The 25,167-nt window shown below is 41.2% G+C and overlaps 1 long non-coding RNA gene across 1 annotated transcript; it reads left to right on the forward strand.

Annotated features, from left to right (window-relative positions):
• The first annotated feature begins 1,251 nt into the window (after window positions 1–1,251).
• LOC134532465 (uncharacterized) lies at window positions 1,252–13,867 on the forward strand. The gene is made up of 3 exons (XR_010075143.1): window positions 1,252–1,695; window positions 9,010–9,116; window positions 13,551–13,867. It is a non-coding gene; the product is annotated as an uncharacterized LOC134532465 (long non-coding RNA).
• The last annotated feature ends 11,300 nt before the right edge of the window (window positions 13,868–25,167 follow it).

Below are 25,167 nucleotides of genomic sequence, written 5' to 3' on the forward strand. Positions count from 1 at the left end.
TATTCAAATATCCTATATTATACAGATTTGTTGGCTAAAAAACTAATTTTTTTTTTCGATTTTTCACAATTACATTGACAGTTATGAGATATCTGTATCATTTCCTATACGTTTTTCTCTATTATCCACATTTTTGTTGACATGGAGATAACGGCTTTTGCATATGGGCTACTCATATGCAGTCTTACAACAACAGGCAACAGGGTCTCCAAGAATTTTCCTTGTAAAAATTACAAAAAAAAAGGGGGTAGTCTGTAAAGTCTGTTTACGGACGATAATTTAATGTGATAACGTCATAAGAAAACATTGATGAAAAATTGCATACTTTTTAATTTTCAAATATTATTTTCAGTTTTTGCAAATTCAATTTAAATAATTTGTTTGAATATAATTACGAATAATTAGTTAAAAAGCCCGCCTTAACCTGTTTGATATTATAGAAGATTTTTCTCGCACGGTGGTTGGCCGGTTCTTGCACGCTCGGTTCAGGCGGAACGTGACAATTTTTCGTGCGTGCAGCCGGCGTTCATCGATTTATAAGACGTTATCACGTCAAAAGATTTTGTACTTTTACAAGGATAGTCCTTGGAAACCGTGTTACCAACGATATCACTTTTTAAATTGCAAGGGTCAAGGCTTTGTACTATATGCAGTTTTAGAACAACAGGCAACAGGGTTTCCAAGAATTTTCCTTGCAAAAATTAAAAAAAAAAAAAAAATACAGTGCACAGCTATCATTTGTTGAATCGAAATTTACAAAAATCAATATAATTAATAAATAAATTAAAAGTAATATTTACCAAATTTCGTACATAAAGATTTTTGGGCGAATTAATTTTAATTTCTGCGACTTTACGACGACGTCCGGCGAATTGTCACTAGACACATCTGGCAACGCCGCTCTCCGTGCGCGAGCTGCACGCCTGCGCAGTTGCCACGTCTTCAGCCGCGGCCTTGGGGCGGTGCTCGGTACGTGTGTGACGTCATCAGCCACGTCACAAGCCCAGAGCCGGGCTGGTTCCTCGCCGGAACAACATTGCCAAATTTAAAAAAAAGAATCAACTTATGACGCATATGTCTGTTTACACTTACAAGTCTTAAAGTAATGAATTGTCAGTGCGTAACTTGAGTCATTGCGATTTTTTCCGTTGTTAGTTGTCATATAACCTTTTAACTAAATGAATATAGAAGTTTAATGTACATTAAAAAATATTTCTTATATTCTTTAGTAAAGCTCACTTGCTATTGTGAGACATACAAGTTATTGTGGTAGAATTTGCTCACAAAATAGCGGCTTTGTTGATTTTATTTATTCTGAAAAAGAAATCACGATGGAATAAAATATTTTTACAATGAACTAAAATTATAAACATTCAAAAAATAAAATAAAATAAGGGTATTTCACGTGAGATGTTGTCACACTGGAATAAGTAAACATTTTGATACGTGCGTTGTATGTTACTATCTGAAATGTTGCCGATGATAATCTGATCAGACCAAGGAGCATAGAGCCCGCGAGGCGACCAGAGGAGTCCTGTGTTGTCTTCGCCCAGCGCTCACACAGCTCAGTGCGAGCCGAGTGCTGCAAATGGCCGCCGGCGGCAACAGGAAGCTGCTATCGGCGGGCGGAACAGGAACCCGCTGTGACGTCACGCAGCGAGTGTGTCCTGTTGCCCACGAGGACAGGTCTCCAGGGTACGTGTTCCCACTCACAGTGTTTACATGCTTGTTTACATGCTTGTTTCTAATTATTGTAATGTTTCCTACTAAAGTTATCCCAGAGTTATAGAAGTGTCGGTTGACCTTTATTTACAGTTTAATTCATCCCAGTTATTATTATTATTACTATTATTATTATTATTATTATTATTATTATTATTATTGAACCATTCCTTTTTGTACCGAGTCTGCAGTCTGCACTAGACACACATTCTTTGTGAATTTACACCTGGGTATATAAGCAGCGACGCCGTGGGCTCGGGGAAGTCCCGCGAGTGAAGGGAAGTGCGACATCGGCGAAAAGAGGGTGAGAGACCCCCTCGAGAGTGGCGCGATGAGTGCGACTGAGTGGCGCGAGACTGAGTGTGGACAGGGGCGAGGTGAGGGGCGAACCACTGTCGAGCCTGGCTCCAGTGCGGAACTTGACAGACCTTGAGTGACTTGAGAATTAACATTTTTAAGTGCAAGTGACTTGTGATCAGAAATTTTTTAAGTACAATTATTTATTAATAGTGTAAATATTAGTAATTAATAAAACCGTAATAAAACTTAATTGATCTAACCCGTACGAACCCAGTTCTTCCCATATAAGTTAGTACCAATATTTTAGAATGTGTCCCAAACGCCTGTCCTGTCCTATATCTGATGGAAACTCAAGTCATCCAACTTGTCAAACGAACATGGTTGCGCTAGTTACTTTTCTGTGACGCAATAACCTTCTAACTTGATTTTAACACGACATATTGGAAGGTTTTAGAAGCGGACATTTGACAGTGCGGCCATACATGGCCTTTATTATTTCGGGTCTTGTGATTGGCGGGAGTTCGCACCAGCGCTGCCTCACTCTTCCAGGAGGGAGGTCAGCGAAGAGGCCCTGGCAAGAAATGGTGTTGGCCGAAAACAGTGTCCCGCTTTCATTTCGACCTCGTGGCCCATAACCCCCCCCCCCCCCCCCCCTCGGACCAACCAGCAGTCAGTGCGTCGCAGGCGAAGCCTGCGCCATCAGGTCCACCAACGGCCAGGAAATTTGTTTCCCCGCACAGACGAGACTTTGTGGCCAACTGCAAAATTGTGTTGGTGCCAGCTGCATTCGTGTTCACACGTAGATTCACAGTAACAGCGTTTTCATTAAAATAATGAAAGGACTTTTTCAGTGTAGTATCGCTTTGACATAATATTTTGGACATATGCCATTGCTGAATTACGCTGGTTGTCATAGGAAAAAAAAATTGAGCGAGTCGTTCAGTACTCGCCAGTGATGTGTGAACATCTAACCTCGGTAACGATCCAACTCTTGTGTTCTCACGTTGTTCATGTTGCGAATAAACTTATAATACGAAACTCGTAGAATTTTTTTTAAACATTGAATTTCATTCTGATTAGTTTTACTGTTGTTACAAGAGTTGTAACATGTTTGAGACTCGAACCCAGAACCATCTACGTGTGTTGACGAGTAAGATCCCCGCCTACCCGAGCACACACGCGGTGTGCAGAGCTCCAGCAACATACCCGGGCGGCGTCTGTTCACGGAAAAAATGCGCTGAGGTTCCGATGAGTTTTTGGATATGCTCTCTGAACAGTATTTTTAGGAGAGCGAAAAGAGCTGAAACGAGTGTTTTCGGACTACTATTTCGTCATGAGACCGCCAGTGCAGGTTCTTGCAGCCGAGGCGCGCACGACTCAGAGGCGGACACACCCGGGGCTAGGCGTGTCTGTGGGGGGGGGGGGGGGGGGGCGTGGCCGGTCCGCCCCATGTCGCAATGCGGCGCGGGCTAGCACCCCCCCCCCCCCTGCCCCCGTGCCAGCCGCACGCCGCGGACCCAGGTCCTGTCAGGCAGTGCTCCTCCAGGGGCAGTCTTCCCGGCGTACGTGGGACATCACATCACATCACGATGAAGGTGTGACTCATGGCCCTTGGGTGCTTTCTAAAGTCTGTACCGGGGGTTTCATGTCTAATAATTATACTCATGACACGCGCTTTAGCCCTTTCCACTCTCTTAAGAATTGGGGAGACCGAAGATGCACATAAAGTTCTGCCATTCCCGATTACACCCGAACAATTCACCTTCGGCCAACTTCGGGATTTGTTTTATTTTTTGCGCAGGAAAAATGAATTCAAATATTAAAAGCGGTCGGTTAGGTTAGCTCCATTAAAACACTTTAAAACACTATAGACGGTTAGTTAGGCTAGTATAGTTACATTAAAATAAACAGAGAAATATAAATATATGTAAATAAACCCGAGGTTGGCCGAAGGTGAATTGTTCGGGTGTGATCGGGAATGGCAGAACTGCATGTGCATCTTAGGCTTCCCTAAGAACTGCAGTTTAAAATGGAAACACGGAAAACAGAACTTCCCCGTCCGCCCTCGACGTATTAACAGACACCGCTCGGGAATGTTGAGCAGATTGTTGTGTGTGAGTGTCCGGGTAGGCGGGCGATGTGGAGGTCATGACGCCACTCGAGTGTAGCGGATGGAACCGGCCAAGTCGGGCTTGTGAAGGAGCACACCACCACCGAGGAGGGGACCCCCGTTCCCCTGGCCCACATTCCTGCAGGCACTCAGCTGTGAGGGCGGTGTTCCAAGCCGCACGGGTAAGGTAGCGAGCAAGCACCGCCTTGTTGGGACACGACTATCACCTGACTCGCGGGCCGTATTTCAGAAAGTGTCAAAACCGAAGCCCGGTAAGAAAACAAATCGGCAACCGTTTGAATAAACGGTGCCCTGCGAGAGGCTAGAAACTGGTTCCAACGCATTCTAGCGGACATTACGCCACCAGGGATAAAATTGTTACGAAAAATACTAGCGATGGCATCACAATCGCACAAAAATAGAACCGCCTTTCTGATTGTCTTAATTACTTTTTTAAGTTGCGATTATTTATTGTCATGTAATGTATTCCAAGATTTTTTTCCGCTATCACAAAGTTTCATTTGGCACGCAACCACGCTTGGTACGTCCCCCGATGATCGCGAGAGTGACTATGTGCGAGTTAACGGCGCCAGCTGTGCGCATGCGCGGAATCGCGGCAACAATGGACTGGCCGTGTCCTATACGGACAGGCCTGGAAGAGGCAGGAATACGGCACGAGGCTAAGCTCCCACCAGGAGGAGGGGAAAGGGAGGGGCAGTGTTTACAAGCTCCCCCCTTCTAATGTAGGGATAACCTGTAGCTTAGCCGCCATCAATCATGTCCACGCACCAGCGAGCCGTGGCTGTTGGGAAGGGGGGGGGGGGGGAGTCTGTCTCTAATTGTAAACCCCCTTGCGTACTTTATGGTCTAATTTTATCGATCCAAGTGGATTATTGAAGTGTGAAGTTTCACTTTACCTTTAATGTATGAGTCCCAGGGGTGGTCACATAGTAACTGGGTTGAGCCGGTTTAATTGTATCAGCTCATGGCCTGCGCCATGTTGGTTGGAGCCCAAAACACTGGCTGAAGGTCGTGTTTGCATTGTAAGACACTGTGTTCAAACAACGGAGAGTATGATTAGTGCTTAGATAATCATCACCTTCATCAGACGTGGCCCGCAGTGTTTTAGCCGTGACAATATGGCGATGGCGAGGTAGAAAAGTGACTTTAACTTCGTCACAGCATGCCGTCTGACAATCATTCCCAACTCCAATATGTTCCTGTGTGTTGCGGGAGGGGGGGGGGGGGGGGGGGAGCAAAATCTTCTTTTCCGGAATTTAAAAGAAAAATAATACAAAAACGGAATTATAAGATGACAGTAATTCAGCTACATAAGGTTACAAAGATATCATTTTGGAAATATTATTGTGAACCTTAGTGGTAAACATAAGTGTATTTCCTCCATATTAGAGCCCTCATACACATAAGCGGCAGGAATGGTGTTTCCAAGTAAAGTCTGTATTTCATACTGGTTTGCACACATGCAACTATATATCTTTCATGCAAACTGGACATGTGTGTTTCATGTATTTATTAACGTTAATACGTATGTACTTGTAACTTGTTTTAACGAAATCACACAATTAAAATAAATATTATATAAAAGTCCAGTTTTATTTTCTCAAGAATAATCATTACTTAAAAATTATATGTGTAAACTTTGGAGTTCTGTGATTTTAGTGTGACAAACAATTTTCTCTTTAAAATTGCAATAATTGCATTGCTCGTAAAAATTACAATGGTTGTCCTGACCGCTCCTACGGGGGAAGTCTACAACTCACATAGTTTCGGTTCCCTGCAAGAATTTCCGAAGTTTTGCGTTTTGGTATTAACGCCACTTCAGCCGCTAAATCAGAAGTTTCCAATGAAAACAAGCATGTTGTGACTGACCTAACCTAACCCTTCGATTTTTTTTTTTTAAATTTCAATTTTTGAGAGAAATCCGAAGTTGCACGAACGTGGTAGGGAACCGAAACTATGTGAGTTGTGACCGCTCCCACGGGCCGGACGCATCCAAGGAGGTCGCGGGAAGGGAGCGCTGCAACCTCGCTGGCACGCCGCCGCCCGCGGCCTTGGCCGTGCCGGGACATGCAGCGCCGCGGCGGACGGGAACACAAACACAGCCGTCGTTACATCAGGTCTTGACAGCCGCGGAAGTGGTTCGCGTCGGGCCTGAGAAGCGGCGGCACGCCTGGTTCACACGTGCGGGAAGCCTTCATTTCACAGACCAGAGAGCCACACACGAAGTTCATGCTCGCTTTTTTTTCCGTTCTATCTCATTGTATAAACCGGTGTGGCATTACATTTTGCGGTCGATTAGGATAGGTTAGCTACATTAAAAATACTGTAAAACATTGTGGATGGTTGGTTATATTAGGTAAGTATAGCTACATTAAAAATACTGTAAAATCATTTTATGGTTGCTTAGAAAATAACTTTTCAATATGTAGCTATCCAGGGATAGGAAACCGTTTACATGATTACACAGTATCTTTAATGTAGCTATCCTAACCAAATCAACCGTCCACAATGTTTTAAAGTATTTATAATGCAGCTAACCTAACCTTTTACAATGAACAGAAAAAAAACCGAAGATGCACGATCGGCCGTTTGGCTTTCTCGTCTGTGAAAAGAAAACTTCCCCACACGTACATGCGCGCAGGCCGGACAACGTTTGAAACTAACCTTCGGGGGAAAAAATCTCTATTGTTTCCTTCATGCAGTTCAACCTAAAGCCCGTATCACACGATGAGTGTTTCGTACAGGCTCTGCTAGCTCACAACAAAGCTGTTAGCCAGCCAGCACGCATGGACGTTTCTATGGAATAACCTTTCACGCAATGTTTCCCTTTCAACCCTATAAGCATCTACAATAAATAATGAACTTCATTTATTATGGAAATAAGTAGGTAGTTTTGTTTATACGAAAACATAAATATTTACGGGAAAAAAAGTACAGATTTACATTGTTAGGTATTTCTAACTAAACACTCGGATCATTTTAGACATTATAAGTATTTTTAATATTTTGAGATTCATAACAAAAAATTTATTTTGATCGCTGAAATTTATAACAGTCACACAAAAAATATATATATAATTTAATTGGTGGTTGTTATTTATGTTTTGCTGAATATTAGTAGATATCACGACTCAAGATATCTACGTGTACATTGGTACGACCAACTGCCGACAGGTGCTGCTAGCAGTACAGGTAACCAACCATCCCTCAGAAATGCGTCGAGGCACATTAAACTTGAAACACTCCTATTCGTTTCCTACTTTTCCTATCATCGTCCTATCCTTAACAGAATAACACAGATTGGAAGAAGTTAAATAGCAAACATGTATAAATGTTATAGTTAAAATAATCTGTTCGTTAAAGTAATAAACATATTTGAATTAATGAGTGCAAATAAAAGTAAATTTATCACTTAAATTGTAGATTTCATTTCACTCCTTCTTTGTATCCATACAAAATAGTGATGATTCAATAAAAATGATTCAATTTTATTCATAAAAGTATGCAATCATTTCATCAATGTTTTGTTATGACGTTGTCACATTAAACTATCGTCCGTAAACCGACTTTACAGACAACCAATTTTTATAAGCTTACTCTATAAAACAATTCAATCCAATTTGAAATAATATTAATTTTTAAACATAATCCTGTTACAGTCCTTTAAAGGGCCCTACCTACCTGGGCACGCATAGGGTGCGAGAGCTTCAGATAAAACCACGTGGTTTAATTACTGCTCAAGATGTCGGAATGGTGTCTGTTTACGAAGAGTATATAAGGATACACTGACGTCGTATGAGTAGTTCTTATTCCGTATTTCGTTTTCAAACTGTATTTTTGATAGAGTGAAAACTGCTAAAAGAAAGTGTGTTTTCTGAATAATTTATAGGCACGAAAGTCCCGGTATAGATGTTTGAAAGTACTTATTGGACTTGCACCGACCTTTATCTTCATTTATACGCCATAAAATATAATAGTGAACATTCAAGTCTCATAGCTAGCCAATGCATGACGAGAAGAAGCCTTGTGCTTAGACGTGACACTGCCTCGCTACCATGAACACACTCCTGACTGGCGGCTGTATTTATTACATTATGTATTAAAAAATCTACTGTATGTGCCAGTCTTGTGAAGGCAATGCATAATATTTAAAAAACTGTTTCACAATGAGCAAAAAAAATAAATTATTTTTTAATGCCATGGTAGTTGTGGTTATGTCAAAAACGCAAGATAGCAGTTGGCATGTCGGCAACCAATTTCCTATTTTTTTCCCCCTGGTAATGCGCACCAGGTCTGCGCGGTGTTCGGCGTGCGTGTGAACCAGGCTTCGCAGGCCGTGTAGTCTGCTCGCGGGTTTTTTTTTACCCGAAGTTTACGTTTGTTTTCCGAGAAAGCCATCAGGTGGCTCCCACACTCCCCCGTCTCGGCCAGCCAATGACTGCGCGCCATTCGACACGGCCGTTGCTTCACTTCCTCCGCCAGGCGCGGACTTAGGTCCTTGCAGCACGCACTCAGGCATGGGCGGGGCTAGGACTGTGGAACAGGTGGTTTATCTGCAGCTCTGCACACCGTCTCTAACAGGATTATGTTTAAAGAAATTAGTTTAATCTATTCATGTGACGATAACTGTTGGTATGTTGTAATGTTGATGTAGCGTCAAAGTGGTGGATGCAGAAATAAAAAAAATGAATTTATTTCATATTTAATACTTGAATGAACTTAATGTTTTCTGTTATTCTTTACTTATTTGAATAACTTATGTAATTATAATTTGCGGTTGGGATAAAATGGGGTAAAGTTTAGTCATTTGGCGTGAGTCCAACATTGCGGCGTGGCTTGTGTGGAATATGCTTCAGGAGCGACGCAGTGTAGCTGCGCTCTATTCTGAGACAGGATCGGCGGTCGCTGCGAATCATCACTCATCCGGGACAGGACAAGACGTTCAACAGCTTCAAGCTTCAAGGTCAGTGGAACCCACGGCCTGTCCCCACTCCTGTCACCCGCCTGCGCAGACTAACCAGCGCGACCCCCGCCGCGGTGCATGCGGTTAATAACTGTCACTTGGGTTATTCATCACGCGGTAAACTGGGCGTCAACTGGCTCGCCAGCCCTTAACGACTGTGCCGTAACACCAAGTCAGCCTAAATACCAATTCTGCCAATTTTTGTTTTATTGCATATTGTAACTCAAAATAGAGTTTTTTTTTGACGTGATAACGTCTTATAAATCGACGAACGCCGGCTGCACGCACGAAAAATTGTCACGTTCCCTCTTGAGCCGAGCGTGCAAGAACCGGCCAACCACCGTGCGAGAAAATCTTCTATAATATCAAACAGGTTAACGCGGGCTTTTAAACTAATTGTTCGTGATTATATTTAAACAAATTATTTAAATTAAATTTTGCAAATAACTGTCAATAATATTAATTAAAAAGTATGCAATTTTTCATCAATGTTTTCTTATGACGTTATCACGTAAACCGACTTTACAGACAACCCCCCTCACCCTTTTTTTCTATCTAACCACAACATCGTAACTCACTAGAAATATTCTGTAAAATATTTAGCGTTCTTTGTAAGTTCTTTGTTAGTTGAGCCAGACAAAGTTAAGTCTAGTTACAATCGTATGACTACTGGAAAATTTCCCTTATTTGTAAAGAACGGATAAAGTCGCGAATTCATTTCGCGATATGCTGAAATTCAAATAAGTACATATGCATATAAGCTGCTTTTGCTTTAGCTCACTGTTCATCTGGACGACTTGGACCGGCGAGAAACCCTTAATCAAAGAAGTTTAGAGTGACAGGCGAAATTTTGATACTAATTTATAAAAAGGTACTGGGTTCGTACCTTGTCCTGTCGGACGTATTGGCCAACATCTTGAAATTCATAAATTATTTAGATAGAAATTTAAAAAAAAATCAAAAAATCACAAAAAAAAATTTATTATATTAATGATTGATTCGATTGATTTCTGTCCTCGGTTGGGTCCTTGACTGATGCAAAAAAAAAATATCAATTAATCAAATTTTCCAATAAATGAAAGGATCGAAAAATAAAACAACAAAATTACAAAAAAAAAAATGTATTCTGTAAATTTTACTCTACTACAGGAAAACTTGTGAAAGTCAGCAATCTAATAAACATTTATTATTTTATATTATTTGTAATGTATCTAACCTAACCACTGTTCACACAATTTTACTGTATTTTTACTGTAGCTAACCTTGCCTAATGAACCATCCACACCATTGTAAAATATTTTTAATGTAACTTGATAATTATATAATTTCTCCGTCACAGCAATTGTTTTTCCAAACCTAGACGACACTAAGGCCGAAGCCTGTACGCCTGGAGCTGCTGGGATGAACCACGCAGGGAGAGGGTCGCTTGAGCGGGGATTATTGAAGCCACGACTAACTCCTCTATCTTGAAACTACGCTAAGTTGGCCCCAGGTTACACCTGCATGGACACATGGAAAACCCTGGGCAAAGGCATGCGGGATGCAAATTGGCATGCATTACGTGTAGGAATTTACAGGAGACAAGAGGATGGTCTGGATGAAGAGTTGGACAGAGTAGAAAAGAGTCTACCATGCGGGGGGTTGGCACTTGGACTCGTGGTCCGCTTTGAATTTTATTTGTATCTGGAATATTTGACCAGGGACGCAAGCGCCCCTGGTGGTGAGTGGTTACACTGACCACTCACTCCACCGCTTGGACACAACTTGACAATGCGCGCTACCGAAGTTGCCCGAGCGAGAGGCGAACTGTTCGGGCCTCGGAACGGACCGGTGCGAATGTCGGGGGTTTCTCCCCTGGAGTCCCGCGCGGCTTGGCTTCTGCGCGCTGCCTGCTCTGTGCCGCGGGGGGTGGGGGGTGGCACGTAGGGCAGTTTGTTCAGTGGGCGGCTCCCTCCGTGTGCACAATGTGTCGCGTGACGTCAGAGGTGGCGTGCCCCGCCCAGCTTCTGTTCCGCTCCTGATGGAGGCTTCGAGAGCACCATTGTTGTTCCTCCAAGTGTTAGAGCTATGGGGGGGGGGGGGGGGGGGGGTTTATGAGAAGAACCTTCACACTTTGTCTATTCCTAACATATCATTTTCATTTTTTAATTTTATTATTTTAATGGAAATATTTTTTTAAAAATATTTTATCGACTAATAATGTTAAGCCGTAACTTTAATATGATATAGAATATTATATTTTTAAAAATTAAATTTTTTTTTCAACACTCTGTAGTAAGATGTCGATAAGAATATACATCTTGATGCACAAATTCCAGGTTTGATATTCATTAGGTGATTATTATTTTTGAATAAGAAAGGCGTTAACGAGTGTCAGTAATTATACTTTTTGGACATTTGATTAATTTTGTTTCCAAGAGTTAAAAACTCGTATACATAAACTGTATGACTGTTCATTCTTAGGCAGAGCGGAGTGGGGAGGTGACGGGGAATGCTCCTTATGGCTACTGGGGGGAGGGGGGGAAACATAATATTACAAAAAAAAAGTGAATACATGGTACATAAACAATACATGAGAGACTGCACTGTGTAATTTAGTGTCAAACTGACGAATTTATCAACTAAATCCATTCTACATACGTTCTGGCTTTTGGGGTCAACACAATATTCCATTTAACCGTAAATAAAAATGTTATCAAGTACAATTCAATAATTTTTTCACGAAAGGAACATACACTTATTTTATTTTACAGTTGTACAGTGCTTTGATGTTTATAATTGCAAATAGATTAAACCTCGTTTTAAAGTTTGACATAGAAATACTTATTTACAAGACGCGTCAATTGCAAAAATGTGAGCGTAATAAATAGGCAGAACGTTCACATATAATCACAAACTACAGTTTAAATATTGAAGCTGGCACGAGACAAAAAATAATGACTGCAAAAATATTGACAGTGCTGTTGAACTTAGCTATAAAATATTAGCTACTAGTTTACCAAACGAAATAACTTCATGCAATGTGTTACAGGCAGTCGTTCCTATTCAAAGTGATCACAATGTTACTGATTGAAACATATAGTTAAGATTGGGAGAACGAATAAATTTAAATTACTCTCTGCCGTTACGTAAAAACGTTGTAACAAAATTTTCATTGTCATGCATCGGCCTTCATAGTTATGACGTCACACTCAAGCGCCAAGGTTCAACGGTTCGAACTCAACCGCCGGCGAAGTTTCACAAATGCCAAGTCACGTTGAGGCTTTAAAATGCACTGTACCAGAATCATCTGTATCCTACTACTTGTAGTTGATTAGACGCAGACGGCAGCAAGAAAGCTGCCTCCGCACTTCCCTATTCCAGTCGCCTCCGTGATAGGTGTGCGTGCGGAACCGTATATAACCTCCTGGCGCGTACAGCAACACCTGTTGCAACTTGAGTTACACAAGGGGCGTAAGCGACAGGCGGCGGCGGGGTGTTTCAAGGCCTGTCTGTCTGTCTGTCGGCAGTCACCTAGCCAAGTTTCTCGTGGTGTGTTGTGCCGTAAACAATGCGTTTCGTCGCCGCGATTTTAACACAGTTTAATACTCGTAAAACATAAAATATCATTCATTGCTGTTACACGAGTACTTAGGTCAGTGTTTCATACCACTTCGCCGAAAAAAAAATATTCATTATGAGTTTATCTTTAAACTGCATGCATTTTTCAGTCTGCTATTAATTTATGCTGCGATGAATTGAGTTATGTTCAACTACGCTTATTGTAATATAATGATCCTCACTTGGTAATTATTATTACTTGTGACTCATTTACTTTATCACAAATATTGTTCATAATGTGTCATTGTAATGTTGGTGGCACTTGCTCAACTTATTTACTTATTATTATTTTCTTCTTCTTTTTTTTAATGGCGAACTGGTTTCCACACGTTTTCATTATTCAATATTGGTATTTGTTAATTTTAATATGTCATTTAAATATTTAAAAGTTAATTCTGAACAAAGTTCTAATTGTTTATAATAATTATAATTATGTGTAACTTAAATATTTGAACACATCAAGTTTTTTTTTATTGTGTCAATGTATTTTTAAATCTATTATGAATAATGTGTTTACAATTTAATTATTTTAGCAAATATGTGAAGGTATATTTCAGGAATTATAAGTCAATCTTTTTGTGATAGAATATATGGTCCAGTAATAATCGATTCTTATGTGGTTTCTAAAAGTACTCTCTACGAGTACCATGTTCAATGTTCTTCTTCGTCTTGCCGTTACCGAGCACGAACGGCCTTTTCCAGCACCTTGACGCCATGTTTACTTAAGGAAAAATTCATTCTTGTGGGAGTTTGTGTAGTACTATTTATTAAGAACGTCTGGTAATGTTTGTAGCGCCGGGCGTGTTAATATTCTTTACTTCTTGTGTGTTGAAGTGCGGTCCACGCTACCGGCCATGCGGTTTGCTGGATCCGCCTTGTGCTGTGGTGTTGAGGCCTGTCCTCATGGGCCCTGAAGCAATGAAGTGACCGCACACACGTATCAGGAAAGCCGGCAGCTTTTTTATTTTTTGGCATGATTTACTTACCTTTTTACAACGTTACCCTAAGTGGAAATTTTTTTTTGTGGACTTAATCTCATCAGACTTTTCGTCAACCATGTTTTTCTCTTTTTTTTAATTAAATTTTTTGGACCAACAAAACAACGTTTTATCTAATTTATAATTTTTGAAACAACGAAACAGCTTAACGACTTGGACTAAAAATATGTTGATATATTTATAAACAAAGAAAAATGTAATAAGTAATTTATAAAATTAATCTTGTAGTAGAAATTACTATTTTTTATTTTAAAAGGTTTGTCTCTTAATAAGTATGTGTAAAAATTTGCTAGCGGGGCCCCTAGCTAAAAGGAAAAAGAATATAAAATATAAGTATGTCCAAACAACTACTATGTTAAAATGTTAACAAAAAAAATGAATGATGAATGATATTCAACTTTTGATATTACGTAAATGATCAAGGTGTAATAAAACGTAAATGATTTATTTATAATTTATTAGAAATAAATTGTTTATCTGAAATTCTTTTTTTTTTAATCATTAATTAATACCCCAATTGTGTATTGTAAGTGTGCATGACCAGTCAGCCTTATTTACACTCAAACTAACCTCAGAAACATCAAAACACTTCATGAACCTTGGTCCACGAGCTTTCAGCATCCTCATACCTCTTCTTAATAACATAACTTAAGTTGTAGAGGGAGGTAGAGAGTGGTGCAATAACACGTTGAGAGATTTCCGAAATAAAATAAACAAACGTTATAATTGAACTATATGTTTTGTAGTAAAATAAATTGGAAATAAATATATTTCAATATAACGTGAGAATTTAAAATCATAAGAATTAATACAACACTTGGAAAAAAACATAGGTACGTGTAACACTTGCAATACTTAATAAAACACTCGTAATAATACACAGAAGAATGAAAAATAGAATATTAAAAATATTCCAACTATTTGTTTAAGGTAAACAGCTGGAACAAACAAACTAGCTAGCGTAGCCGGTATGATGGCACGAACTAGCCGAAAGTTCTCACTCTTGAAAAACAATTATTGTTCTCAACAAGTAAACTTGAAATGTTGTACAACACAAATTATGTCCTTAGATAAACATAAAATTAACTTCTGCGTAAAAACTGAATAAACACGAGTGGGAACTCGCTACTACAGGAATGCCAGTTGCTGAGCGAGTAGTAACTCGCTACTACAGGATCGCCAGTTGCTGAGCGAGTAGTAACTCGCTACTACAGGAATGCCAGTTGCTGAGCGAGTAGTAACTCGCTACTACAGGAATGCCAGTTACTGAGCGAGTAGTAACTCGCTACTACAGGAATGCCAGTTGCTGAGCGAGTAGTAACTCGCTACTACAGGAACGCCAGTTACTGAGCGAGTAGTAACTCGCTACTACAGGAATGCCAGTTGCTGAGCGAGTAGTAACTCGCTACTACAGGAACGCCAGTTACTGAGCGAGTAGTAACTCGCTACTACAGGAATGCCAGTTGCTGAGCGAGTAGTAACTCGCTACTACAGGAACGCCAGTTACTGAGCGAGTAGTAACTCGCTACTACAGGATCGCCAGTTGCTGAGCGAGTGGGCAGACGGCAGTTGGAGACAGATCCCCAGAGGGAATAGGAGGTTCGCGCAGGCAGATAACCTGGAGGTCCGGAATAAATTAGTTAATACCGGTGGTCCATTACAACACTATTTTAATCGTTGAGCTTCATGGTTGTAAATAATACTTTGGGACCTCGTAGTTATAGTGAAATGTACCATAAACTATTCCGAGCAAGCACAACTGTTGATTCCACGCATTTGTTGAGTGCACTGGAATATAATTGCGGTCTGAGTGGTGTGCTTCTACAAGGGTTTCTATGAAGTACAACTAGTTTTCTCTACTGATGCCCTGCTAGTTACATGCACGCGGGACAGAGTATTCTCATGGAGTGTTTATTAAATTTGTATGCAGAAGTTAAGTCCATGGTTACCCGAGGACACCATTAGCGTTAGACAACATTTAAAGTTTGTGAACCTAAATATTTGTATAGTGTGTAAACTCTGGTTACGTGGTGCTACAGACGGATGGAACAGTTGACTTCCGATGTGTAGCCACGGCAACAGATATTTGAATTGTGATGGCATGTATAGCATGAATATATAGGTATTATACCTGTCAATTTCCAAGATTGTTGATAGTAATCCGTAAGCCTCACCTTGTAAGGCGGAGATATAAATGTTCCTATAAGCAAGGTTACATTCAGCAGCATGTTTGATATTGTTCAGCGGTGATGATAATGCCAGCCTTTAGCGTGACCTTGTTCACGCCACCCGGCGGCGGGTGAAGTGAGTAGGGGGAGCGGAGTGGTTCTGGAGCAGTGTCGCAGTGGCGCGCCCTGGGACGATCGAACAGGTGGGGGTGGGGGTGGGGCGGACCTCTCGTGCCCACCCGCAGTTTGGGGGCGCTCTGCGGTCCTCGGTTCGTGCTCCGGCGACATCTCCCGCCCACGGCAGACGGGCCGCGGCTGGCACGAGGCATGACTCCCCCCCTCTGCGTCCCGGAGTCCGTAATGCCCCCCGCTTATTGTCTTCCAACAACTGTCATGGACACAACCGACTCGCATTATCTAACTTAAAAAGTCATATTGAAATGGGCTGAATGAGAAATTCTTGTCTTACATGGATTCCATGCTCCAACTTCGTTACCACTTTGTCTTTGAAGGAAGAACTTCAAAGGACAAAAAAGAGTTTTTTTCAAGATCAATTATTTGATTATTTTAATTATCTGAATTGTATAATTGTATTACCCATAAGTTAAGGGGATAGTGGTGGGGGCGTTGTCTGAAGATAAACTGAAAATATGTACAGTCAAAAACACCACACGCATTAATCCTTACTGGAATTCTAACCAAAAACTACACTAGCCAAATTACTCCAACTATTTTTGCAACAGAGGTCGACGAAAAGTGATTTAAATGTTGGTGTCTTACATTATATGTATATATTCAGAGTCTTAATACTTTGGGATCACCAAGATTTTAGTGGGTTCCGAACCACCTGGGACATATTCGGAGCTAATGAACTCAACCACACCGGAGGTTAGGTTCAAGCCACGATCCTCGCCCCACTTGATTACAACAGCTTTCACTCACCATTGTGTTATGGTGGTGTATCGTGCGATGGGTTGTAGTCGTAAAGCAATCAACTCAATTTAACTAAGTCCTAGACTCGAATCTTTGTTCGAACTTTCTGGTTTCGATATTCCATGGTTTCCCGAAATCCCTTGACGCAATCGCTCGGGTGGTTCTTCACTGAAGATCATGGGTGATTACTTCCTAGTTTCACTGCATTATGTTGCTGTAGATTGTGCTTCATTCTTTGATGACTTCGCTCTCAACGAGACTTACATAGGAAAATAATAATGGCATTAAATTGATGAGGCAGATTTGGTTAGTTCTGTCATCTCTCAAAAAAGGTGATCCTGGTTTGATTCCCATTGGGATAAAATTCGGAAATTTTAACATAGGGAATGTGGTTGCTGTGAATCTGTGGGTTTACTCAGGATAATATCTATTTTCCCCACCGATGTATTCTGTTGCTGTTTTATCACACTGTTTCAACCTTCATATGGCTCTAGTTCATTCTTTCGTTTGAGAACCAGCCCTGTTCCACTTCTTGTTAGTCCTACCTCAGAATGTATACATGTGGCTTGTTCAACACGGCGCAGCTGCTTGGAGGAAGTGTAACACAGAAACATGTCGAGGGACTCTTGCTGGTGGAAAATACAACTCAGTTTAATATTCTAGGAGGAAGTCTTCCTCGGGTTTTCACGTCGATTCTGCATGGTACAGTGAGTTCTGCATAAATATGCGAATTTCCTCTCACGCAATTTACCCGCTACCAAGTCGTCTGTTTACTTTGTGGCTCTCTCATGTCTTGGGGAAATTCTGTGCCACCATCGTCTGGTGTATTTCATTTTTTATTCATCACCCCTTTCGCAGTAAACTCTTAAAATACTTTTATAAATTACTGCAGGGCGGCCATTTCGGCGGTTTTGTAACCAGCAGTTGTGGGAATAACTCTCAAATACTTTTAAGTTACGTATGTCCACTTCACAACTGAACAATGTTCATTCTGTTTTCTTTATTCTCTCTCATTTCGAATACCTTTCTTTCTTTCTTTATACCATTATTGACTGTGTTCTTTGAAAGGAAAACTGTTTGGTACGACCACTAATAATCATGTCCCTGACTAATATGCTCAGAAAATAATTTCAGCATACTTATTTAAATATCTATGTTGGAAAATGTTTACAGATAAATAATTATATATATTTTTTTAATTGTGAGTTAAGTCAGTTATGAACTTATGCTTACGTGTTTCACACATTATGAAGGATCAGGCAGGATTCAAGTTCGAATAAAAATATATATTTTTTTCGCGTTTAAAAAATCCTTAGTAAAAAGTCGGGAAGAGTTTATGGTCGCGATGGAAAGTAACTTGATCATTGTCGATGGCGTTTTTTTCCTCAGATATTAATGTTGTGAGGATTCCAATGAATTCTCACTTCCATATCGTGGGCTTAGTAAAAAAGTTGATAAGTCCACTTTTTTTGTGAAAATGAGTTAACTTCACAGATGAAGTTGTAAGGGCAATATCTTCGCCAAGAAAACGTTTGGAAGTCTAAATAATGAATGATCGTGGACGTTTTCTTCTAGCTTTATTTCGGCAAGTCCATTATAACGCTATTCTAGGCAAGCAAAACTTGGTAAGTGAACTAACAGTCTTTTTCCAGAAATTTTTCCACTAAGCCCACGATATGTAATAAATAACAAATAAATGCATGGAACCGGTGAGAAACAGGTGTAGAAGCTTCTTGACCTTGCAGATGTATAAGCTTGGCGAAGCAGTGACTGCTACACAGATAAAACTGGCTCCAGGCCTTACCGCCGCTTTAATGGCACATTAACCATGAAGTCGTAAAAAAGGTTAAAATTGAAACAAACACGTAACATTCACATCGCCACGGCATCGATGTGTGTTTGTACCGGGTCGTGCCAGGAGCCGGTGTTACACGTTCATTCGGCACTCCGCCCGGAGGGAATCCTGCTATTCATCGAGCCTGAGTCAGACCTCGGAACAATACACGTGTGTGCATCTTCGGACTGTTATAACTATCATTATCTGAAGTAAAAGTAAATTGTAGGTTAGTGAGATGGATCAGTTACATAAATAATATCTTTAGTAGTGGTTAAAATATTTAAATTCTCACAATAAAGGTTTTTTTTGTGTGTAGTTGTGTGTTTTTTTATGTTTTATATTTTTTACGTGATAACGTCTTATAAATCTATAAACGCCGGCTGCACGCACGAAAAAAAAACATGACTCATTGTCACGTTCCGCCTGAGCCGAGCGTGCAAGAACCGGCCAACCACCGTGCGAGAAAATCTTCTATAATATCAAACAGGTTAAGGCGGGCTTTTTAAAAACAGCAAATTAAAAAATTTGATATGACTTTATCACGTAAAATTATCATCCATAAACCGACTTTACAAACCACCCCCCCTTTTTTTTATTATTTATATCTGTTAATGGCCTTCAGCTTTTGGATGGCACATAAAACCAAACCAAATAAATTATTTCATTTTTTTTTTAAAGAAGGTAGGTTTTCGCTTGTCTATGTGATCCAGTGGCATACCCAGAGGTTTACCTCGTGGAAACAAGGCTGGGTGAGGGGAGGGGGGGGGGGGGTAATGGAGTCTCATCTACTATAAGACTGGAGTTCAGATGAAGGTTTATAATTTAAATTTTATGTTATTAACGCGAAGAATTTTTTGGAGTTTGTTTGGATCGGAACGAATGCATCGCAGGAAATAAGACTATTTTAAATCTTAGGTAACGTAAAATGTGTGACTCTGTAGTGTTTTTTGTTTTCTACATAGTAGCACATATGACGTCAAACGACTTACTTTTTTGTGGGGGAGGGGGGAGTTTGAACTAATTACGCATGTAGGATCCGCCACTGAGCTGATCGTAAACGTAAACGAAAGTTTGGTTATTAGGTTAGATCAGTGACATTTCAAATACTCTAAAAAATAATTTAAAGTGTATCAAATCTCAGTTGTATTTTTTTTTTTAATCAGACCACGAAGTCGCACCAGCGAGAAGCGAGCCGTGGACTGACTGGTGGGGCACAGCTGTGTTTGTTTCAGGTGCATGTCTCCTCTGCTGTCGGCGCACCAATCACAGCCACCCAGCGCGGAATGGCCCGGCCAAAGTCTCTCGCAGGCGGCCGCCAAACAGCGTGGGAGTATGCCCTACCTTACCGCGGGCAGCCTTCTTCTCACAGACGAGAGAGCCAAAACCCGAAGTTTCCCGAAGTTCATGCTTTTTTTTTCCGTATCTTTAATGTAGCTATCCTAACCAAATCAACCGTCCACAATGTTTTAAAGTATTTATAATGTAGCTAACCTAACCTAATTGATAGAGACCTGTAGAATTCGCGTATTCATTTCGCGATAGGATTGAGTCCAAATACTTTTGACATTATTTTGCTTCAGTGATTGGGCCACAGTTTATCTGAAGGACTCTGGGCCAATGAAAAATCCTTAACAGAAGAATTAGCGAATCACGATTATTACAGTCAACAGGTGTTACGAGTCGGTAACCAATCAGAAGATTTAATTTGTACGAGTGCATAGAGGATCATGGAGTCTAGCCTTTAGGGATTTGAAATCGCGAATTATACAGGTCTCCTCTACTAATTGACCATTAGTATACTTTTATCAACACCGCCATATTTATTTACAATGAACAAAAGAAAAAACCGAAGATGCACGATCGGGCATTTGTCTCTCTCGTCTGTGAGAAGAAGGCTGCCCCCTCACCGCAGTCTCATGAGCGTGGGAATGCCTGCTCCTGCTGATCGGGGCTGGTGGGTCGCGGACTTGCCCGCCTGGAGCCGTGTCTACAGGAGGGGAGGGGTTGTTGTTGCTGCCGGACGGGGTTATTTGCGCGGCTAAATCCGGCGCTGCTCGTCCCTTGTCTCGCAGGCGCGGCAGTCGTGCTCAAGGTCACTCCAGCGGTTATTAATAATGGCGGCGATGCGTCGTCAGTGAACGGCCCTTGGGGCGAGCGAGAGCATGTGATGTTCGCCGTGCGACGAATCAGGGGGTCTTTGAGAGATGACCACTTACTCGAGAGCTGAACACGAACAAACAAATAAAATCCAGCCTTTGTGGTTGTATGGGATACTTCATTTCTAACTAACGTTAAAGTGATTTTAAAATAAAAAAGGGGGTTGTCTGTAAAGTCGGTTCACGGACGACAACTTTAATATTATTCAAATAGTATTCAAATATTATTTACAGTTTTTGCAAATTTAATTTAAATAATTTGTTTAAATATAATCACGAACAATTAGTTAAAAAGCCCGCCTTAACCTGTTTGATATTATAGAAGGTTTTCTCGCACGGCGGTTGGCTGGTTCTTGCACGCTCGGCTCAGGCGGAACGTGACAATTTTTCGTGCGTGCAGCCGGCCTTCATCGATTTATAAGACGTTATCACGTCAAAATTCAAAAATTATTTCTCAAACTTTATCTTTTTTCAAAACCGTGGGTGAAAAATAAAGTAGGCATTAGATATAACATGTTAACGCGGTGTTTTTTTTTATCATGGCAATAACTGTGGTAAATCTTTTAGTGCCTTCCAAAAGACGCAGAGAGAAGGAGAGAAAGGAACCGGCCAGTCTGATTGGCTCGTGAGATGACTCGTGACGTCGAGTGTCAGAGTCATGCGACTTACGTCCAATTTAAGAAATTACTCCCACCAAATGCTGTATAGGCCTACCTAGAGCACACAAATCAATCAGCATAAATTATTGTTATTTCTTTATTCCGTGAGGGTATTTTTTTTTTACACGTCTATGTGTTCATAACTAAAATGGAAGGTCGGTTGGGTTAGGTCAACGGCAATTCAAAGTACTCTAAAATCATTAAAAAAAAAAAAAAAAAAAGTGTGTGTACGTTCGGAAACATTCGGTGGTCTGACTCAGATTCAATGAATCTAAGGCCTCCCGAAAGGGAGAGTGAGGGGGGAACGGGGCGGGGAAAAAGAGAGAAATAGAGACGGCGTCGGACGCTAACGTAACCAAAACAGACGGTCGTCCCTCGGCGTGATGTTTGGAGAGCCGCTTAGTCCGTGTATTTGTGGGTCGTCTCTGGAGCGGGTGCCAAGAAAAAAAAATCTTTTAGCACCAATAAGAGTCTATAAACTGCATCAATGAGCTTGGCGACATTTCGTAGCTTTCAGAAGTGCCCACGTGCTTTTTCTTCAACACTATTTCGAATAAAACGTAAACGAGCACACTGAGAACACCAACGGAAGTCTTGCCAAGAACAACCAGGAGCACAATGAGAAAACAACCGTTGCTTGCATATTTTTTTTTTTTTTTTTTTTTCGATTTTAAGGCACGCAATTGTAGTATCCTACTGATGGGATCGTATCTCACCGTATCGTGCCGAGTTGAATGTCCGTCCATTTCGTTAAATGTGCGTAATGAACTCTGTAGTCAGGACTGAATATTTAGATTGTAAATAAAAATATATTTATTCGCAGTCATTTCAGTTTTTATACATCGCTGTCGCAAAGTACGCGAAAAATCCCAGTTATGGCGATATACATGTATGTATCTCTCAGTACAAATAATTAACTTCAACTGCCCTCCAACTATTTTTTTTTAATGTTGTAACACTACGATATTCAAGCGCGCGCGTGTGTGTAGTAATTATCACCTGGCTAGTTTAGCGCCTCCTGCTTAGTTACGTCCTTGAGTCACGTCTCTAATTGCTCTGTGGCCCAACCAACTCGCACGCGAACCACGGCCGAGCACACGGTGATTCGCTCCCGTCCAGAGACCAATAACAACAGTAGCACTAACAGTAGACAGGCGCACACTAAATTTCCCCTTCTTAATTTAGTTTAGGCTGGCTGGCAGCCTGGCGGGAAACGACAAAGTCGCCCCCGAAACAACAAGTGCCACCAAAACCAAATGCGGACAAAAATTTCCAAGCTCCCGCCCTTTTGCTTAGTAGTCTTTTACTCTGTCCAACTCTTCTTCCAGAACCATCCTTCTGTTTCCTGCAACCAACCTGCTTGTTATTATTGTATGAAAATTTTGCTTCCCGCATGTAAGTGCCCAGGGTTTTCCCTGTGTCTATGCAGGTTTTACCTGGGCCCAACTTACCTAGGAGCTACACAAGGAGCGGCGGGCAGCAGAGCCAGTGTCTCAGCAGCGTAACGGAAACTGCAGCGCCGCAGCTTCGCTCGCCCTAGGGCGAGGAGTGGGGCGCTAGAGATTGCCCCTCCTCCTCTTCCCCCAAGTACGCCCCGAGCGTCGCACGTGGTGTATCGCTGTGATGGCCGTCGCGTCGACTATTCACCGGCTGTGAAGTCCATCACAAGCAAACATTCCTGCAACTAATTTCATTCGTTTTATTTTCGCGACTAAAAGCCGGCGGTTTTCTCCCTGAATCGGAAACGGTTATTTTCGAACTTAAGGTGACACCAGACCGGAAGTGCTCTAGAGTGGACTAGTAAGGTCCCTTAGACTCAGTGGCTAATTAGACAATCAAGCCCTTATTGAGTTGACTTGAATGACTTCAATGCTAATATCGCAGGCGCTACTGACAACCCGAGTGTGAGTCCCGTAGAATTCCGAGGGGAGTTTTTGATTGGGGGAGGGGGGGGGGGGAAGGGATTCGATTAGCTAAATTTATTTAATCAAAAAATTATGCACACCATTGACACATTTCGACATAGTTAAACGATACTACAAAACTACATACAGCACTTTAATAATTTACGTTTAATAAGGAAGTAAACAAAATGAATCATTTAATTCTGAGACATCAGATTAATCTCCAACCAATCGACATCTGTGTGTGTGTGCGCGCGTGCGTCACTTATAGCTTAGGTCAGCACGTCAGCGCTTACGTAGGTGCGTGCCCGCTAGATGACATAGTTAGTTTCGCATCTGCCTTGATAATCAGTTTGTCAGTAAGGTGACGAACTATACTGCCGCAGCTGCAACCTGACGTCAAGATAAATACAAACATTTCACATGCAAGTTTCACTGAGAAAATTGGATCTCAGATTTTTGTAAACGGACAATTGTGAGTATAATTGCACTAAAAAATTAGCTGGTGTTTTTCCCCCCGTGAAGCATGAAGCCGTGGTCAGGGGTTCCTTCAGGGGAGACGGAAGTGTCTCATCGCGCGGTGATCCGGCCGGCAGCGCGTCGTGTGACGTCATCCCCTCGCTTCCTGCGCGCCCGGCGAGTGGCGCGTCGCCATGGCAACAGCACGCGACCCTAGCGGGGGGAGGGGGAACTAGGCGGCTGCGGCGGAACATGACGGCAAACATCAATGCACGAACGAATGGCCTTTTTTTTTTTGGACAGGAAAAAAAATATATATCCGCAGATGAACGCTATAGATACTAAAAAAAATAAATAAATAAATAACGAACGTTAAATCAAAAACTGCATACCACATGATGTCATGCTTTCAGTACGTGATACGACTGACATCAATATTTGCCTGAAAGTTCATAAAAAAAACAATAAATAATGACGTGCTTAGTAGGAAAAAATACTTTCAAAAAAATATTATTATATTATGAATTTATTTAAAATCATGTGCAAAAACACGACATATTAGAAGAATAATTCAATATTTATTTCTAAAGAACAAGCTATAGCCAACCATTTAACAATATTATTCTCAGGAATTATGAAAATTAATTTAGCTGTCCAATTCATAACGTTGATTTAGGCTGTTTCCGAGTGGCAAGGATGTGTTCATTACTGAGGCAGCATTAACTGAAGAATGCTGGCGTGGAAAAGAAATATATTTTCGGTGGTTATTTGATTGTGATTGCTGTTTCGTCGCAATGCAATTCCATGCAATCGTACGCAAAAAAAAAAAAAATTGAACAGCAGTTTGCTAGTCACTAGCACCAACTGTGGTGCAGTCACTAGCCCCTACTGAACAGTCACTAGCCCCTACTGTACAGTCACTAGCACCGACTGTACAGTCACTAGCGCCGACTGTACAGTCATGCTAAAGGAAGCGCCACAAGGATGACGCATGGACGTGAGAGACTGGTTCCTTCACGGAAGGCTGCATCGGCGATTCTGTAACGATCAGAAGGATCCACAAAAAATGGCTGTCTTCCTTTAAGAACCACTTTTCTTGGACACTTCAGGCTGTAGGTGTTCTTTAAGAAGGTGCTTGTAAACAGTCGCTAGCTGTCAGAAAAAGGCGCTTGTTCGTGGAACATGCTTTATAGCGTTCATTCCTCTGATATGGAGATTTACAAGAGCTTTTTAGTAGCGTGCCGGATTTTCCCGAGAAAGTTTTGTTTTTTTGTATTACTAAACTTGCCGCCTTGGGGAAGATTTATCACAACTTAGATGTTTTAACTAATGAGATG

The sequence above is a fragment of the Bacillus rossius genome, chromosome 6 (assembly GCF_032445375.1).
Source record: "Bacillus rossius redtenbacheri isolate Brsri chromosome 6, Brsri_v3, whole genome shotgun sequence".
Classification (NCBI taxonomy): Eukaryota; Metazoa; Arthropoda; class Insecta; order Phasmatodea; family Bacillidae; genus Bacillus; species Bacillus rossius.